The sequence below is a fragment of the Lissotriton helveticus genome, chromosome 2_1, assembly GCF_964261635.1.
Source record: "Lissotriton helveticus chromosome 2_1, aLisHel1.1, whole genome shotgun sequence".
In the NCBI taxonomy this organism is placed as follows: Eukaryota; Metazoa; Chordata; class Amphibia; order Caudata; family Salamandridae; genus Lissotriton; species Lissotriton helveticus.
Genome location: NC_136059.1, coordinates 1284792371 through 1284807794, shown reverse-complemented (window position 1 = coordinate 1284807794; position 15424 = coordinate 1284792371).

The following is a 15424-nucleotide window of genomic DNA, read 5'->3' as shown; positions in this document are numbered from 1 at the left end:
ATAATCATCGTAGACCTCAACTTTCACCTCGACAACTTCAATGACCCCAACTCCTCAACCCTCCTGTACAACCTCGCAAACCTCGGACTGAAACAGCTCATCACCACTCCCACCCACAAGATAGGACACACCGTCAACCCCATCATTGCAGGAGGTAAAAACATTCACTTCAACCATACCACTCAACCCCTCTGGACACATCACCAGTTCATACCCACCACCCCCCAACCTGCACCCCACCTGCCGTGGAGCAAAGTCACTGAGGAGCATCTCAAATCTACCCTCAACCGCGATACCCCCTCCACTTCGACCAACACCAATCTCGCTGCCAAAGAACTACACAGATGGATCTCCAACTGCGCAGATGAACTCACCCCCCTCTGTAACCCCGACAGACAATGCCCCAGGAAGGCCACCTGGTTCACCATCGATCTCCAAGATTCCAGTTACACATACAGACGTTTAAAGAAGAGCTGGTGAAACAGCAAAACACCAGAAGACTGCACCACGTAACAGCCAGACAGAATACCACCATCTCATCAGATCAACAGACAAAAACCATCCAGGACAAGAACTCTGCCAATGCAGGCAACTTGAAAGAACTCTTCAGCATCATCCAAGAATTCACCAAACCACCCCAGCGAGGCCATGGACATCACCCTTTTCAAGGATCTCTGCAACAAGCTCAGCTCCTATTTCCATCTGAAAATCAAGTCCCTCTACAACAACTTCAATGACTGAACCCTGGACTCCAAACCCACTCCCCCTCCAACAATGCCAGCCAACCCTACCATTTCCACTGGACCCAACCACCACCGAAGACACCGAATCAATCATGAAAGGCATCCACTCAAGAGCACCCATGGACCCCTGCCCACCGCACAACTTCCACCGAGCCGCTACAGCGATCTCACCGAAACTACAATGCACCATCAACACCAGCTTCGAAACTGGCGTCTTGCCCGATGACTGGAAATGCGCAGAAGTCAAACCCCTGCTCAAGAAACCCTTGGCAGACCCTTCAGACCTCAAGACTACCGACCCATCTCCCTCCTTCCTTTCATGGCCAAAGTCACTGAGAAGACCATCAAGACCCAACTTACGAAATTCATTGAAGAGAACTCCATCCTCCACCCCTCCCAATCCAGATTCTGCAGCAACCATAGCACATAGACTGCCCTACTTGCCGCCACAGATGACATCCGCACCCTCCTTGACCAAGGCCACACAGCAGCCCTGAATCTACTCAACCTCTCCGCAGCCTTCGACACCGCCTCCCATCACACACTCGCTATCAGACTCCACAACCGCCCTCGAATGGCTCAGCTCCTTCATCACCTGCAGGACCCAAAGAATCAAACTGCCACCGTTTCTCCGAAAAACCCACAGAGATCAAATAACGAGTGCCCCAAGGATCATCACTCAGCCCAACACTCTTCAACATCTACATAGCCCCATTCGCTGCCATCGTCAGAGAGCACGGACTCAACATAGTCTCCTAGGCCGACAGCACCCAGCTCATCCACTTCCTCAGCAAAGACCCCGTCACCACCAGACTCAGCTTTCAGGAAGGTATCAAGGACGTCGCATCCTGGATGTGCAGCAGCTGCCTGAAGCTCAACTCGGAGAAGACAGAGGTACTTATTCTCATACCCTACCCCACCTCCTGGGACAGCACCTGGTGGCCCACCGCTCTCGTCAGCTTGCCCACCCCCACAACCATGCCCGGAACCTCGGCATCGTACTCGACTCCTCAATCTCTCCATGACCCAACAGGTCAATGCTGTCGCCTCCACCTGCTTCAACATATATACATAAATATATTATCATGTTGATGCCCACTAGAGGGCCGAGAATGGTTAAAGATCTGTACCTGTGGGGACTCACAATCCGTTTCTTTTTGCCAGGGCTCACCTCAGAAGAAGTTCCAGGATCGCCCAAAAATGCTCAAATAAATGCTTGGAAAGCACCGTGTTGCGTGTGCGGCTCATCGTTTCCTTGAAGGGGGAGAAAGTGTTGTAATGTGTAGCAGCTTGGTCCTGCCGCAGAGCTACGCACCGCCAGCAAGTGCGCCACCATTAACCAGCCTTGGACCACCTTTGTGACTCGTGAATATCGAACCTTAGGTAATGGACACTGCCAGATACTGGAATTTGGCATGGTTCCGCAGCAGCCTTGAAAGTGGGTCTGCAGTGCGGAGCAACACGGAATTGGAGACTATCTCCATCGAGACATTCAAAATTGAAAAAGGCAGCCCACTGGAGGGTTCGTAATGTTTGGACTGAATTGCGAAAACCACACAATCCATCATGCACTGTAAAATATTTTCATGTTGATGCCCACTAGAGGGCCGAGAATGGTTAAAGATCTGTACCTGTGGGGACTCACAATCCGTTTTTTTTTGCCAGGGCTCACCTCAGAAGAAGTTCCAAGATGGAATGAAACGCGTCAGGATCGGCCAAAAATGCTTGAATAAATGCTTGGAAAGCACCGTGTTGCGTGTGCGGCTCATCGTTTCCTTGAAGGGGGAGAAGGTGTTTATATATATATATATATATATATATATATATATATATATATATATATATTCACTGATCAAAACCATAGGTTTCACACCAGTTATAGTTAGCTGGAAATTTTACTCGCATAAAACCATTGAAATTTCCACGTTATAGTTAGTTGGACTCACTATAACTTGCGCGTGCAATGCACTGCTGATGATGTCACATATTACATCACTCATGACATGGTCAGTGACATCACTCATGACATCACTGAAGTAAATATGAGTTATATATGTATATGTAAAAGTTGATGGAAGAATAAATGTTTAAATAAGTGTTTACATGTTTTTAAAAAAAAATTGATTGGTTAACTGGCTTATTAAGTGTTTCTTAGTGAATACATATATTAGTGAGTAATGTGTAAATATTTAAATATATGTATTAGTGTTTCACTTTGTGTATAAGTGGCTGCATGGGTTGGTGAGTAGCTACATGTGTATGTATATGGGTTATTACATGTTTTTCTTAGTATCAGTATGAGTGTTTGTATGGTTTGGTGGGGGTATTACCTAGCACATAGATGCATGAATGACTGACTCTCTCTTTGTATGTGTTTTAAAGACAGCATATGTGCAGGACTGTATGGGTGGATGAGTGTGTATATGTGTGTGTTAGTGAGTGAATGAGTATCTCACTAGTGTCTTTATCAGTAACTACATATGTATTAATCTAGTATATGTGAATATTGATGTATATAAGTGAGTATATGTGAGAGTAAGAGATTGTAAGAGTTCCTGTTTAAATTAGTATGTGTTTCTATAAGTGATTATTTAAGAGAGTAAGTATGTGTAAGTTTCTTTAGAAGTAAAGTGGTAGTGTGTGTATAGCTGTATATGCAAATAAATGGATGTTTAATAGTTTATTTGCATGTGTGAGTATGCGTCAGAGTATGTTTTAGATGACTGTCGGTGTGTAACAGGATGTATAGGTGTATCACTACATATGATGAGTGAGTATATGTATGAGTGACTATATAGAACTGTTGGTGAATAAGTGGATGTGTATATAGATGGTGGAATTATTGAATTGGTTGTTGTTACTGGTATGGGTGTATCTCCATTTTTTTGCAAATTTTTGTTTCTATTATTGAATATGTGTTTCAAGGGTTACATTACAGTGAAAGGAGGTCTGTCACTCTGTCACAAGGATGGTGTCATCAGTGATGTCATGAGTGATGTCACTGACCATGTCATGAGTGATGTAATATGTGACGTCATCAGCAGTGCATTGCACGCGCAAGTTATAGTGAGTCCAACTAACTATAACGTGGGAATTTCAATGGTTTTATGCGAGTAAAATTTCCAGCTAACTATAACTGGTGTGAAACCTATGGTTTTTTCAGTGAATTTAATAGGTTTTGTAAATGCTAATTCCTAACTATAACTGGTGTGAAACCTATGGTTTTTTCAATGAATTTCAAAGGTTTTTTAATATCAAATCTCTTGAGGTATGAAATGTAATATTTTTTATAATGAATTTTATATTGTTTAATTATGTTATACTATTTTTTTAATGTTTTTTTTTTTTTGCCACGGAGCGCTCCCGGGGCGCGTACCAATGCGCTCACTGGTTAGCGCAGTGTTACGCCGCGCCCCGGGGCGCGTACCGGTGAGCGTCCCTTTAGCGCTATTGCCGCAAACGAAAACAACATCGTGACGTTTCACGTAGCCGCGTGATGCGTCTTATGACGCACGGCGTAAACGCACCCGGAAGTGCCCGGACGTATACGATCGCGCAACGTCCTGACGCGTCTACGCTACGCGCCCCCGGGCGCGCCCCGGGGCGCGTAGCGTAAGCGCGTCGGGTCATGTGACCTGAAAACAACACTTATCTTTGGTTCAGATCAGTTTTGGTTTCCAAATGATGATGGCCCGAGTCATGTGACCTGAAAGTAACACTTTTCATTGGTTCTGGACAGTTTTGTTTTCCAAATGATGAAAGCCCCCACCTATTTTCCTCATTCTCACTTTGTACTTTGAGTGAGGAAGACCTGTTGAAAGACCTCTCTGTACCTATTTGTCTGAAAAATGGCTACAGTAGCAGCAGCTGCAGGAGCATCTGCACCACCACCACCACCACAAGGACCACCACAACACCACAGTGGTGGAGACCAAGAAGAAGAGGAGGAGGAGGAGGAGGAGGGGAGGTTCCTACCAGAAGATACTACCCCATATAAGCCAAAGGAGCACTTTATCTGGCAGTTTTTTTCCATCCCAAAGGACAAGAAGAAAGTTAATGCGCCAAAGGTGACTTGTTTAATCTGTGGTTTTCAACTTTCAAGGGGGAACCGTAACAAAAAATACTCTTTTGGCAACAACACCATGATTCGGCACATGCAACGCCGGCACCCTAATAACTATGCTAGGGCAGAGGTCAGGGAACTGGCCAGAAACCCTGCCCAATCTTCTGCCAGCACCTCCCAAAGTAATCAACCCACCCCATCGGGTCCAGAAGCGAGGGAGATGAGCCCAACTATTCAAACCAAGTTTTCCAATTTTAAAATCGTTTGCATATTTTGTGGAGGGACAATATGCTATGGTGAGCACAGCATTACACTTATCACCCGTGCTTGGGATCACCACAAGTGCCCGAAGAAACATTAATTTTTTGCTGGTTTTTTTTTGCTCCAGTTGAGCCATTTACAATTCCCTGTTTTTGTTTCTCCCCATAAAAAATACAAACAAAATATAAAACTGTTTAGAAAAGCCAACAAAAGTAAATAAAATTCAAAAAAACAATAAAAAAATATAAAACAACAAAAAGAATAAAATAAAGTTCTTTTTAGAACTACCTCTAATTTATAAAAAAAATGCTACATTTTTTAGAAACTCTGTCATTCTTTTTTCTCCAGTGTACGCGTATCGGTACGCTCCCTGGTGCGCGTACCGGGGCGTGCCCCCCCGCCAAAAAAATAAATAAATAAATAAAGGAGTGAGCATGAGGGAAGGACAGAGAGAGAGCGATGTTAAGAGAAAGAGAGCTAGAGAGAGCAACACAGAGGGACTGTGTATTAGATAGTAAGACAGAGAGAAGGTGTAATAGGGTGTAAGTGAGAAAAGGAAAATGAATAAGGGAGCGAAAGAAGGGAAGAGAGAGGAAGAAGACTAAAACAGAGGAACTAGGAGAATGTGAGTGGGTGTTGAAAGTAAAAGGAAGGACAGTAAAGGATGGGGAATGAGGGGTAGTGACGGAACCGGAGTAAATGAACAACGGTGAGGGAGGGTGAGAAAAGAGCAGTGAGTGTAAGTAAAGAGGGGTGAAAGAGGGTGAATAAAAGTGAATAAGGGTAAAACATGGGGAGTGACAGAGAGAAAGGACAGAGAGAGTAAAGGAAGGAGTAACTGAAAGGGTCTGAGTGAAGCAGCAAAGAAAGGTAAGTAAGTGAGTGTGGGTGAGTTGTAGGGAGTGAGCATGACAAAAGAGTAGTGACAGACTAAGGGGACAGACACAGTGACGGTAAGAGAGACAGAGTGAGGGAACGGAAGTGAAGAACTGTGAGGACAGACGGACTAAGAAAAGGAGTGAGAGTAGTGAAGTAAATGAGTAAGGGAATGAGTGAGGGAGTGAGGGTAGGGAACAGAGGGTTTGGGAAGTAAAACAGGGGGACGGAAAGAAGTTGAATGTAGTAGGAGAGTAAGGGAAAGAAGAGTAAACATGGAGGATAAGAATAGTGAGGGAAGCAGAGTAAGGAAACAGGAGTGAGGTAGGGTGAGAAAATAGTAGTGAGGTTAAAGCAAAGAGTGATGACAAACTACATTTTTTTAGTCATACTTACCATATAATTAATGTAAATTTAATTACATGTTTTTACTACACTTTGTGTCTGTGAAAGAGAGAAAAAAAAGTTATAATTAGTAAAATATATATTTTAAAATACAAGAGACAAGTCAAGAGGTTAAAAATCATAAAAATATACTAAGAAATAAAGTAAGAGTGAAAGACACAGAAAGGGAAATAAAGAAATATAGAAGGACAAAAAGAGGGAAAAAGAAATAGAAGGAGAGCAAATTATATGCAGATACGTTCAGTGACAGAGAGGAACAGAAGAAGAGAGAAATGAACTGAAGGTAAGAAAGATACTAAAAGAATGTGAATTAGCAAAACTAAATCAAGAAACAGGAGTAAGTAAAAAGGGAATGACTACGAGAGAAAGGAATCTAATTGAGGATGCATTTAGAAGAATGAGGAATGGAAGATAAATGAGAGTGAGTAAAGGGGAGTCATAGAGTGAAAGGATGAAGGGAGAGAGGATAATATAGAAGGATTGAGGGAAAAGAAGTGAGGAAGTTAGTAGTCAGAGAGACTAAGGGAAAGACTGAGTGAAGTGGAGTACAATGAGTGAGGAAAGAAAAATGAGTAAGGGAGCAAAAGAAGGAAAAAGAGGAGAAGAGGACTAAAGCAGTGGTACTGAGAGAAAGTGATTCGGTGATGAAAGTAAAGAGAAGGACACTGAAAGATAGGAAACGAGGGGTAGTAATGGAACCAGAGTAAAAGAATTGGTTCGAAGAACGATGAGAGAGGAGCAGTGAATTTGTTTTTAGAGAAATGATAGAAGGTAGATAAACACAAGTGAACATAACACAAGGAGAGTGAGGGACTGAGGACATAGAGGTAGTGAATGGAAAATAGAGAGAAGAGGTCAAAAGAAAGGAGCAAAGAAAGATAAGCAAGGGAGAGTGGGTGAGTTATAGTGACAGAGTGCGACAATAGTGCTGAGTGAGTAAAGAGGAATTACTAAAAGAGCAAAGAAGGAAAAGACGGAAAAGGGAAATAAAGCAGAGAGACTGAAAGCTAAAAAGTGATGCAAGTGAGAGAGGGGATGTAGACAGTTGAAATGGAAATGAGGGGTTGTGAAAGAAGTATAGTAAACAAATGGGTGTGAAACAGAGTGAGAGAAAGGCAGTGTGAGTGAGTAAAGAGCGCTGAAACAGAGAGGAAAAAAGAAAGTGAGTGTGAGACAATGGGAATACAATAGAAATTATACAATACAAACTATACAATAATTTGTACAACATGTTAGATAGTTTATTTTTGCTGTTCTCAGAACATATTGAATTTCACTAAAAACAGTGAGTTCAAACTATTCATCATATGACAGCGGGGAAAAAAACACAATCATAAAGATTGTGTTTAAAAAAAAACATATAAACTTACAAATAACATATGTACATTAATCTTTGATTCACTTACTTTTCCTTTAGGCCAAATAGTACATCATGAAGGTCCTTTTCGTTTGAAGGTACTCTGTTGTTCTCTAAAAATTCCATTTCATCGACTTTCTAGAAGAAAAGCTCCAAGAACATCTGAAATATGTTTCAATGTTTTCATATACTCCTTCTGTTCAGTCATGACTCTTTGCTCATTCCTTCACCTTTCCTTAAGGCCAAATAGTGTCAGATGTATCAGTATATTTTGAAATTACTTAAAACAAACTCTAAAGTTACCGTTTTCCCAACGTTCTGAAAGAAAGGCTCAAACAACATTTTCACAATATTTAAATATTCATAATTCCATCTCTTGCTCTCTCATGTTGAACATTTCCTATAATACTGATATCACTTACTATGCGATCCACTTACTGTACCTTTGTTAGAACTATAATTTTTATATTATCTTCATCACTTTTACTCACAATATAATTTTAAACAGCAGACTAACTTTTATTAACTGCTCCCGTCTTCATAGGCCAATTACCTTTACTTAAATTTTGGTTGTAAAAACACTAGGTATGAATTTTTTAAGTCAAAAGGCAAACGTTGGTTGAAAGTCAAATGAGTATCATTACAGTTAGTCCAACCTTTTCGACATTTTAAATAGCATGTGTAATGCCCTGATGTTGTTGAAGGACCATCATGATAAATATTAGCTACAGTTGCAAAAGTTCTTCCTGAAATTGATAACTGAGAAGCCACAACATTTTTAATAGAAGTTGTCAATTTAGTTCCATCAGGTCTACATCGTTGGAACATTAAAATTACATACTGACCATAATTTTGTATAAATAATGTGGACAGCATTCCAGACTTACATTGGGTACACACCATATTGTGATCCGCTGCTTTAACTAGATTATTAAAAGGCACTGATTTGCAGTCTGGTAAAGTCAAATATATAAATCTTTCGGTGTCTATTGTAGTACTACTTGATAAACTACAGTTGTCGCAGTCATGCTGCCATTGATAAGAAAGGCTAAAAAGATTTTTTATATCTACACCTTCATCTTCCAATACATCAAACATATACATTAAAAATTCCTGACAATCCTGCTGAATATTCTGTGAAAATTGATTTTGACCAGAACATATGTCTAGAAGATTTCGAATTTCTGAAACACTTTCTATTTTTGCTCTATCACTGCTACATTTCTCAAACACAGAATTCAATAAACAGCAGAATGTTTGATCAAGATTTTCAACAATCTGTTCTTGTAAATTTTGAAGAAAAAAAACAACATTAACCACTACATTAGCATAGCAGTTGACACCAGAACTGTTTTCAAACTGAAATCCAACAACATCTTCAACAGAATCCTTTTTCGTTCTGCTTACAATTACAGTTTCATCTACTTTTTGTCTTTTTGCTACTACCTCACTGCAATTATTCTCATTTCTTCTTTTTCGGCCTACCACACGTTTTTCAAACAGAGGATATTGAGGCAAATGTGGAGCATACTCTCTTCTTAACCTATTGTATTCTTTAACACAATCTACATCTGCACAAATCTTTGTTTCCTCACACTCAATCAAATACAATCCTGATAAAGTTCTGACTCGTGATAATGCCACATATGCCATACCCTCTTTAAACACAGAACTTCCAATGTTCACCAAAGCACTATCCACACTTAAACCTTGTGATTTATGAATTGCCACCGCATATGCCAAACAAACAGGAAACTGTTTTCGGCGAACATATAAGTCTTTCACAAGCAAAAATCTAGCTGAACAATGACAAATTTGTTCTATTTCGTCAATACCATCAAATTAAATTTTTAAAATTTCAATTCCATCTCTATTTTTGTAATTCACAAAATCAACAACATGACCCATTGCCCCATTTACCAGACCTCTTTCAACATTTAAATTCCTTCTCAAAATGATACGACAATTTAAACACACATTCAGAGTCTTTTCAAAACCAGCAGTTTTAGATATACTCTTCTCTAATGAATCCAATTTTGATTTCAAATTTTCTGACAAAATAATTGTTGCTCCCATATGCTCTATTTTATCTATAGCTTCCAGTTTCACAATATCTTCATTTTCTAACTTTAACATTTTGTGGTTGAAGATGGAACATTCTTGCAGAGTTGGCATCAAACATATCCCAGATTTTTTTTCAGTAATTTTCTTAAAAATATTCTCTGGAAGAATGTTTTTATTTGGATACAAATTTGAAATTAATCGTGCATGTAAAGCTTCTTTCCCATGCTCACTTAGTTTTCCGATTCTTACATCTTGTAGAATATTTTTATAATCTTCATCCTTTGCCTGTCGCATATTTTGAAGCAGTTCTGCATATTTGAAATTTAACCATATATTAACGTTTCCAATGCTTCCTAGGCACTTCCTGGTATCTTCATGCGTGAGCATTTTAAACACTGGTTGTCCTTTCACTGGAGTCAACTGCAGTAGATCTCCAAAAACAATAATGTGTTTTCCTCCGAATAAGACATCATAGTCTGTTCTAAGAATTTCTTGCATTCTTAAATGCACAAAAGCAAGCATTAGATTTGAGACCATGCTTACTTCATCAATGATAAGAAGTTTCATTTTCTTCAGGACTCTGGAAACTTCAGAACACGCATCTCCAGATAGCTTGTGGTATTGCAGTTTGTTATCATGCTCAACTGGTAGCATCAGTAAACGATGTAAAGTAATCCCTTTAATGTTATGTGCTGCCAGCCCAGTTGGAGCGGTAACAACACAAGACAGTGATGACTCCATCCTTTTCTGCAGATAAGTTGCAATTGCTTTAATCAGAAAACTTTTTCCAGTTTCCGCTTCTCCACTCACGTACAGTCGCACAGGCTTAAATGATGTACATGAACACTCTTTTTTCTCATGACTGAATCCATGTTCAACCTGTTCTGTGACTTCGTCATATATCTGTTTCTGCTCAAGGTTTAGTTGTTTTACCAAATCTTCTAAGTTAACTACATCATCTTGAGCTTGTTCCATGGCTCTTTCCACCTCATCCATGGCAGTGGCAGCTTCATTTTGGATAATTGGTCCTCCTAGTGGATCCTGACTCAATGAAGCAGAACTCTGACTGTCTTGAGAACTGTCTCTAGCAATCTCTACAGCAATTGTGGCTTCTTGTTCTATTTCTTCGTTCAACATTTGCAGATAATTTGGAAAATCAGGACATTCTATGGTATCCTTGGTTGCATTAAAAGAATCTTCGTAACAGAGAAAATCTCCAAGTAGTTCCTCTTCTGTACGCCATGGCTTAAAGAGTTGCAAAAGAGCTAAATAGTAAAATTCCCTTTTCTCTGGATTTTCGCAACTCAATTTTCGATGATTAATCAAATGGCCTTTTCTCTGCTTCACTAGACATCCTTCACACCCAATGATAGCATATATTCCATTATTGATATCTTCTCTGATGGTCCTCTTATAAATATAGTTTTGCAGAACTTCATACAAATAACTGTTCTCAAGATGACTTCTTCTATTTGGATAGTATGTATCCAACATGTTTGTCTTCAAAATATCTGTACTGTTTGGTTCTTTCTCAGCCAAATACTCCATTTCTTGTACAGTTTTCAAAACTCGGTTTCGTGTTGCAGCAAGACCTAGACTCACCCAAATAATTGTTCTAGACTTGGCGTAGAGATTTGCTGATGATAACCGATCAGAACATTCATATGCTCCAATTTCTCGATGCGACAACATCTTCACACTGAAACTGTATAATTTTTTACTTATACTCTTTTCATGTGAAATGTCCTCCCACATTTCCTTCAGTTCTGTATTTTCTTTTTTTGTGATGTAAGACGTCACATATCGAGCCACAGCAATAGAGTTGTCAGCAACAAACTGAATATCCATGTTAGCATTCCACATGGACAAAATCACTGGGTTGTAGTCGTTGATGTACTTGGACTCTTCGTTTCTTTTTAAATTGTATGTATTTTTTGGTGATTTCCTCGTAACAGTATGTCGCAGAGAAGACATCAAATTATTTACTCTTCCTTTAGAAATCACTGGTCGTGGAAATCCGAAATGACATTTTGTGTAGAACTTGTCCTTGTTTCTGAATTTTCGACGACAGTACTTGCCACAACGATGTGATTGAAAGCGTAAAACTTGTTGCCTTAAACTGTTTTCTTCGGTAGTTTTCGGAACAGCACATGTTGAATACTCTTCAATGAAACTCATCACTATGTCATCCGAATCTGTTCCAAATTTGGGTGCATCTTTAATCCATAACAACATATGTATGTGAGGAGCACCTCTCGCTTGATACTCCTTTCTCCAAAAGAAATCCAAAACCTCTCCAAGGGGAGGATTTTTTTTGTTGGTAATGAAAGACATCATAGCTTAAAATCTATGATTGAAATATCTGCATACATTCACTGGATCCAAAGAACACAGTTCTCCAGGTGTTTTGAATTCTATATTTTGTATGTTTGCATTTGCCTCTCGTAGAAATTGAAGTAAGTCGTCCCATGCATACTCAGCACAGCTAAGAGTGAGGAACCATGTTGGACTTCCTAAGTTTCTTAGCATACATTTCAATTCCCCATGACGACGGTACCAATACTCGTTTGTACCACGCTGACATGCCATGAGATTGATTAGATGAGATTCCAAAATATTGTCTTGCAGATTGACTTTCTCCATAAAGTCCCTCGCCGAAACATTTTGCAGATGTGCTCCACTTTTCAGTATATGGTTTACTGCATAAGAAAGCCCAGACAAGTCACTTTCATACAGTAGATGAAACAAATATGAGATGCATTGACAAAACCTTGGATCTTCAGCATATAATCTTAAAGTCCGGTATTCAGATGCTGGAATTTGAAGTGGTCGATCGTCATATCGTCCACCTCGACCTGTTGGAAATAGCTGTGGAAAACAACGAGCTTCCAAACTTTCTTCCCATACACTAATGGGACTTCCTTTTGCTGCTTTCTTTTGAAACAAGTCAATTGCATTCCCCATTACTTCTTTGGAATTCAAAGGATGAACAGTATAATGTTCATATATTTCTTCACTTCTAGACACATCAACTTTTTCAATTTGGCCGGCTGAACAATCACTGTCTTCTTCTGCAGCTGTTTCCTCTGCTCCAACACATACATCTTTGTAGTACTCATTGTTTTTGACCAAATACAACGTTGCCTTTTTGACTTTCCTAACATCCACTAAATCTTGTCAGATTTTCTTACTCTTTGTCGGAACCCCATTAACTAGAACAACCAGAGGTTCCTCTTCCACTTTCTCTACACCAATTGTATCAATATTTTTCTTGAAATCTAGAGGCAAATAAACAACTCTTCCCTTCAATCCTCTCTGTAAATCCGAAGGAGGCAATTTCCCTATCTTAGGCTCCATGCGAACAATAGCCTGAAAAGGATGGACACATTGAATCAAAATAGATTCATATGTATTTAAATCCATCAATTCAGGAGGAATGTCTACCAACTCAAGATTATTATGAACAGCTCTAGCAGGCATTCTGTTTTCATTTAATTTATTATAACAATATTTACAAATACGCTGATCAGAACTCAAATCAAAAGGATTCTCCACCAACAAAAAAGTTGCAAAATTCTTCCATTCAGTATTATTTTCCATTTCACTTTCTGCATATAAATCAACTAACCTAGTCTGAATCTTATAATGAGTCCGTCGACAACACACACAAGTAAAATTAGGCCTTTCACTTGATTTCACCTTAAACTTGGTAATTTCCTGGTCAAACTTTTCTGTACTTGAAATGTGTACATTGTCTTCCACATTACCTTCTATTACTGTGTCAATTTCTACACTGTCCTCTTTTTCACCAAAGTAACAAATCTCAATATCTTCACAAATCTTCTTCACATCTAATTCAGTTCCATGCAAAAGAGCACTGTTTAACTGTTTAAGCTTAAGTGCTGGACTTTTTGCATAATACAACATTCTCACTAATTTCCTCATTTTATTATGATGCACTGCTAACATCCTAAAATGATGAAAAACACTGTTTTCTAGAAAGACAAGCCAGTGAATGCCCTTGCAAACCTGTGTTTTCTCTCACTCTGCAAGGATCTAAGTCTTGCAACATCTTCATTTTCTGTTTTAGACTTTTCTTACTATATGTACGTAAGAAATTACGAAGCAAATCGATTGAATCCCGTCGCACACTACAAATACTACTACACTTCCAAGTGTACACTGGACCCTTAGTACGTCTCCCTAAAACTTCATCAGTTAACACCTCTTCTGCATTCTAGACACAAGTTTCTCTTTTTCAATCGGACAACCGTCTTTCACCTCATATGCAAGCCACTCGTGTCAACTGCATGCACCAAATCATTCTCCTGGAAGTAAATGTCCTCATTAAAAAATGGCTCACAACTTTAACTATGCATCCATTCTCCAGAAAAAACTTTACAAAAATTAGTCCGATTAATTACTCTTTTGCATATACTCTTTGATTTGAAAACATCAATTGTCTTGTTAAGTGTCCTAATTCTATTGATTACTAAAATAAATAATTTTTTCTTAAGTTCAAAAGCCTGATCAACAATCTTCTCTACACTTTTCTTTTTCTTATAAAAAGCAGCTCTCTGTTTACCTTTTTAAATATTTTTTAACAAATTTAAAACCACCCTATTGCGAAACATTCGTTTACGAATGTCCCTAAATTGGTTTTGCCTTCTATTCCTATACATATTATTCTCTCCTGCTCCAGTAGTAACATTTTTGGGGGGCCTCTCCTTCCTTTTCAAATTTGCTCTCTCCTTCTGTATATTCCCATCCTCATCAACATCTACATATGTTCCGAAAGAAAGACTTAGTTGTCTTACCAGGAGCTTTTTTCCTTTTTTTTAAGTATTTTTTGTAGACGATCGCTTTAATTCCGTTGCTGTTTTTTATTTTTTCCGCTTGGCATCTTTTCTTCTCCTCTGCCTCGAGGGCATATTTCCTTACTATTGAAATCTTGATTTCAATCTGTGTTAAAGAAAAAAATAACACATTTTAGATCACTATTACCAAACAACAAAGCAATGACAATAAGCAAACGATATAAACACTAGTTTACAACATATCTAAGTTTATATCACAGCAACTATGTAACTAGGATTAAGACAGAGAAAAAGAGCTAGAGGAACTAACACCAAAAGACAGAGAGAGTCAGACAAAGAAACAGGTAGAGGGAGTAAAACATAGAGAAGGAGTAAGACAGAAAAGTGTATAATATGTTGTAAGACAGAAAAAGGATGTAATAGGGAGAGGGAGTCAGTCAAAGAAAGGGACAAAGGGAGTAAGTCAGAAAAAAGGATGTAACAGGGTGTAAGACAGAGAGAGGGTGTAAGAGGATGTAAGACAGAGAGAGGGTGTTAGAAGGGGAGAGTATGTAAAAGAGACTAAAACAGAGAGAGGCTGTAAAAGGGAGAGAGAGAGAGTAAGTTTGAGAGAGGGTGTAAGAGGAAGTAAATCAGAGAGAGGATGTAACAAGGAGTAAGTCAGACAGAGGGTGTAACGGGAAGAGAGGAAGAGAATAAAAAAGTCAGAAAGAGGGAGAGAGGGTGTAAAACAGACAAAAGGTGTAATAGGGAGTAAGTCTGGGAGAGAATGTTCCAAAGAGAAAGGTTGTAAGACGGAGTAAATCAGGAAGAGGATGTAATAGAAAGTATGACTTAC